Source organism: Pteropus alecto, unplaced genomic scaffold (assembly GCF_000325575.1).
Source record: "Pteropus alecto unplaced genomic scaffold, ASM32557v1 scaffold152, whole genome shotgun sequence".
In the NCBI taxonomy this organism is placed as follows: Eukaryota; Metazoa; Chordata; class Mammalia; order Chiroptera; family Pteropodidae; genus Pteropus; species Pteropus alecto.
In genome coordinates this window covers 8,745,480-8,751,479 of record NW_006432227.1, presented here as the reverse complement: position 1 = coordinate 8,751,479, position 6,000 = coordinate 8,745,480, and the positions used below count along the sequence as shown (strand labels likewise).

The 6,000-nt window shown below is 32.1% G+C and overlaps 1 protein-coding gene across 4 annotated transcripts in view; it reads right to left on the bottom strand.

Moving 5' to 3' along the window:
- Positions 1-6,000, bottom strand: part of CDH18 (cadherin 18) — a 252,364-nt gene that overhangs the window by 180,933 nt on the left and 65,431 nt on the right. The gene's annotated exons all lie outside the window — the stretch shown is intronic.

The following is a 6,000-nucleotide window of genomic DNA, read 5'->3' as shown; positions in this document are numbered from 1 at the left end:
GATACCACCTCACACCTGTTAGAATGGCTATCATCTACAGGGCAATTAATAACAAGTGTTGGAGAGGTTGTGGAGAAAAAGGAACCCTCATACACTGCTTGTGGGAATGTAAATTGGTATTGCTACTGTAGAAAACAGTATGGTGGCTCCTCAAAAAATTAAGGATAGAATTACCATATGACCCAGCAATCCCTTTTCTGGATATCTACCACCGAATTTTGAAAAATTGTATCTGTAAAGATATGTACATCTTGATGTTCACTGCAGCATTATTCACAGTGACCAAGACATGGAAACAACCAAAGTATCTTTTGATAGACGATTGGATAAAGAAGATGTAGTACATAAACACAATATTACTCAGAGATAAAGAAAGATGAAGTACTGCCATTTGCATCATCATAGATGGATCTTGAGATTATCATGCTAAGCAAAATAAGTCGGAAAAAGTTGAGAACCATATGATTTCACTTGTATGTGGGATATAAAACTGAAAGCAACAAACGGACATGACAAACAGAGACTCATGGATGCAGACAACAGTATAGTGGTTACCAGAGGGAAGGGAAGTAGGTGGGGGGAGGTAGATAAGGGTAAAGGGGGTCAAATACATGGTGACAAAAGGAGATTTGACTTTGGGTGGTGAACATACAATGCAATATACATATGACTTATTGAATTGTACACTTGAAACCTATATGATTTTATTAACCTATTTCACTCAATAAATTTAATTAAAAAGTTGGAGGAAAGGGTCAACAATTAATTATTCAATAAATATTTACAGAACGCTGTTTCAAGTGATGTGTTTACAATAATAGAAGAGAACAAAAATAAAGTAGTAGAATCTGAGCTTCCTCTTTAAAAACTCTGCTCTTATACTCTTGAAATTCCACACTAGGAAAACATAAAAATAGTTTCTCCCACTCATAGGTTGCCTTTTCATTTTATTAATGGTTTCTTTTGCTGTGCAGAATCTTTCAGTTTAATGTAGCCCCACTCATTTATTTTTGCTTCTGTTGCTTTTAATTTTGGTGTTAAATCTAAAATGTCATTGCCAAGACTGATGCCAGAGTTTACCCCTGATTTTTTCTTCTAGGAATTTTACAGTATCAGGTCTTACATTCCAGTCTTCACTCCATTTTGACTTGATCTTTGTGTATGGTATAAAATAGGGTCCAGTTTCATTCTTCTGTATGATGCTGTCCAGTTTTACCAACACTATTTATTGAAAAGGCTATTCTTTCCCCACTATATATTATTGGCTCCTTCGTCAACAATTAACTAACCATATGTGCATGGGTTACTTTTGGGCCTTCTATTATATTCCATTGATCTCTGTGTTTGTTTTTATGCTGATTCCATACTGCTTTGATTAATATAGCTTTTAATATTTGAAATGAGAAAGTGTGATGCCTCCATCTTTGTTCTTCTTTCTCAAGATTTCGGGGTCTTTGGTGGAACCATACAGATATTAATATCAGTTTTTCTATTTCATTAGACAATGCCATTGGAATTTTTATGGAGACTACATTGAATCTGTACATTGCTTTGGATATTATGGGCATTTCACCAGCACTGATTCTTCTTATCCATGAGCATAATTTTTTATTTCCATTTATGTGTATTTTCTTCAATTTCTTACATCAATGTATTATAGTTTTCAGTACACAGATCTTTTACCTCCTTGGTTAAATTTATTCTTAAGTATGTTATAGTTTTTGGTGGCATTGTAAATGAGATTTTCTTAATTTTTCTTTCTAATAATGTGTTGTAAAATGAAGGATATTTTGAGCCACTAAATTATGGGTTGTTTGCTTACAAAACAATAGCCAACTGACCCAGACAAAAAGTTATGATGAAAAACGAGAAGAAAAAAGTATAAACCATACATGTTTGTCTAAATAACGATTTATCAGTTGTCATATGTGACACCTTATATGCATTCTATTTACCATGTACAATTGAAGCATCAGCCTCACTTTATTGAAATGATCTCATTTTGAAGATTATGCCCCAGAGTAATGATTTTAAAATGACAAGGAGGCTCGTGGAAGATATCCAGGGTAAAGCTCCCAAGATGTTTGAGCAGAACTAAATCAGTCTCCCTACAAGCAGTGCAATAAAGGAAGCACAGCTGGCATCTCTCCTTGTTGCTGTGCAACAAAGAACACAGCTTCAAATGGAAAAGGGCCTGAGGGTTTGAGATCAGAGAGAACAAAGAAGACATGAAAATGAGTAGGGATGGTTTACTACATCTCCAAAGACGAGGAACCTTGCAGAATCTAAGGGTCATACAGTAAAACTTCTTATCTTTTCTGTATATGCCAAACTAAGTTTCAGTACTCCACTGAAGTTAAAGTATAAATTATATATTCATAATTTTCATACAATTAATTATTTTGTTCTATTTCCAATAAATTAAAAAACATTATATCTATAATCTGCTATAATTTTAAATGCTTTTAGATAATACTTAATTGTATATTTTATTAATATGCACAAGAAAAGAGGTAGAGATTTACACATTCTCTTATAAATATGTTTTTGCGAAAAACAGATGCGACATTTATTTTTAGGCAAATCAGATTGTAATCTGGTATGGTTTTCTTTTAAACAATTGTTAGATAAAAAGCATTTTTCGTTTACATTTAAAGTGACTGCAATAAAATCAAATTTAAACTCGTACTAAAAAGTCCTGATTATAGGTGGAAGCAAGACGATAACTGCAGAAAATTGGGTATATATATATATATATATACAAATAGAAGAGACAAAATTACTTTTATAGTTTAAAAAAAGAGATTTATCAATATGATTTAAAACAAACTTTTATCAGATTTTTATTATAAGGATGTGTCGTAATATTGCTAAACATCTTAAGACATAAATAATGCCCTTTTCATCTGAGAATAGCAATACTCATCTACAAATACAATTTTATTCATTCTATCTTCCTTTCTAAAATGCCACACATGCACCTGAACGTTGACTCCAAGAACAGGTATAATTTTATCTCATGGTTATTTTCCTCTTTGTGTCATGCCAATTAATATCATTAACTTTTCATATTCTTAAATCTCAATTCTGAGACTTAGATATTTAATAAAATTATATAAAATGAAATTAAAGAACTACTTCTAGCAAAGGTGGTAGGGTCATCAAGGCTGGAATGATTATGCACTGCATACCACAGAAAAATGTAAATTATGCATTGATAAATGCATACAAGTCTTTTTGTGGACCTATTCAGGTTACATTGACCCTCCATAATATAATGTCATTCTGTCCATATGCATTCACATTATTGTCTTTGATCACATTTTTAGATAAGTAATAAAGGAAAATAATAAAATGACAGCCCATCCTATTTCAAATGGTCCTTTTATAAATCAATGCTATAAAAATCGTAGATTTAAAATTTAAAACATGAGAGCCATAATGACTTTCAAATAGCCATGCTGTTACTCTCCTTTCAGTGAGAACAGATAACTTTATTCAAACATTTATATGGTGCTGTTTTCATAACATTGTGCATTTGAACATGGCAATTAATATTTAAACATAAAAACTGTTTATCTGGGCAGATAAAATAGTTTTTGTTCATAAAATATCTAACATGAGTATTCTAACACTATGGGGTTCTCCTTGGAATAGACTGTAAATTTAACCAATACCATATTCTCCAATTCACGTTTCTATTTGAATGTTTTCATTCTTTTATCTTACATGTCCACTAGGGTGGTGGTTCTCAACTGAGAGCAAATCTGCTTCCCAGAGAGCATCTGGCAATGTCTAAAGACATCACAATATGGCAGTAGTGGGAAGGATGCTACTGGCATTTAGTGGATAGAGACCAGGAAGGCTGCTAAACATCTTACAATGCACAGGACAGCCCTCCACAACAGTTATCCAGTCCTAAATGTCAATTGTGGCAAGGTCGAAAAACCCTGCCCAATGGGGATAATGCCTCTCCTAGAGAACAGCTGAAATTACATGATGTAAATCAAAGAGATAAAGAAAAACTATATTAAAACATGCATCAAAAACTACTTCGGTTTATTTTGTTTGTTTGTTTGTTTTTTATTAAACCATCCAGATTCCCATAGACTTTGCCTGCTTATTATTAGCCACTGACAAGAAATATGAAACCACATTATGCTTTTCTCACTGGCAATATAGCACGCAGCAATTACTTGGAGGTCTCCATGACCATTACTTAGCACTACAGATACAGAAGAAGCAATAATCTGATAAAAACTTGCAAACCCAGGAATTCTCTGGTGCTATCTTCTCTGTGTTCTCATAGTATATTTTGCTAAGCTATAAAAGGAATTTATCATTTGCATGATGATCCTATTTATTCCTTCTTCACACACACATAAACACACATACACACCCATACACACATACACAACACACAAGTAGACTATCAACTCATAGGGAAGAGAGGAGTATTTTTCATCATTGTATTCTCTATGTAAAATGCTCTTTTTTTTTTCTTGGCCAGCTGACAAACTCCATATGTATATAAAATTCCTAGAGGATAACCTCTCAAATCTGCAAACTGGACTCTGTCTGCTCAATGGTTCCACTTTATTTTGTGTATCAAACACTATATTGAAATTTTGTTTATGTTTCTGCAGGCTGCTCAAATTTAGCGTCCTCGTTTTATTTAACATTTCATTACTAGCTACTATTACAGTTCTTAGTATATTATATACTTTCAATCTCCCCCTCTCTCTCCAGAAAGAATTGGCAAGATATAAGGAGATTATTTTTTTTAATAACTGCATGATCAAAACTCACTTAATGGGTATATGATAAAAACGATGATTTTATAAAGCACCATATGCTGAGAAAAATTCTTCTGTTGTCACTTACCTACATGTTAGCTTCTATTAGAATTAGAAACTGGTATATATTTAAATTGTTAATGTTATTTAACATTTATTATTTTATTACAAATCTACATTTTACTTTTCATTTTAATTTTATAAATAACATGTATATAGTTTTTAATAATGAATAGTATAATTCTTCCATACCATATATTTACCTATTTTTAGAAGTAATCACTTTCACCTGTATTTCCTTTAAATATTTACTGTGGATATCGTGCATATTCTAAGAAACAGCTTTATTTTCTAAAATAAACAAGACTATTCCACATGCATTTCTGAAAACATTTTCATACTAAAATAATGTAGATCTTTGTACATCTGCATATACATAAAAATTCATTTAATATTAAGGCTGCATAGGGTATTCTGTATATGTTTAAAGAGTCATTTATGTGAAACCTTTCTTATCATTGTACTTTAGGTGTTTTCAATTTGTGACCATTATGAACAATACTGCAAAGGGCACACTTTTACATATATCTATGCAAATCCATATGAGTGTACCTATAGAACAGATCTCTACAAGTAAAAACACAAATTCAAAAAAAATATATAGGTACCTCTATGTAAACTGTAGTATTCTTTATAAGAGCCAAGATATGGAAGCAACCTAAGTGTCCATCAGTAGATAAATGGATAAAGAACATGTGGTGTGTCTATACCCACAATGGAATATTACTCAGCCATAAAAAAGATGAAATACTGTCATTTGCAATAACAGAGATGGATCTTGAAGATATTATGCTAAGTAAAATAAGTCAGACAGAATAGGACAAAAACCATGTGATTTCACTCTTATGTAGAATCTAAAACAAAAAAAGAAACAAACAAAAAACATAACAGAACAAACTCATAGATACAGACAACAGAATGGTGGATACCGGGTAGGAAGGGGGGTTATGGGAGAATAAAGGGGTTAAGTATATGGTAATAAATGGAACCTAGAGTTTTGGTGGCGAGTATGCTACGGTGTATACAGATATTGAATTGTAATGTTGTACACCTGAACTTATATAATGTTATTAACCAATGGTACCTCAATAAAAACAACAACAAAGTGCCTCTTACATAATAAAAATTAGACTCTGTCTGCCAT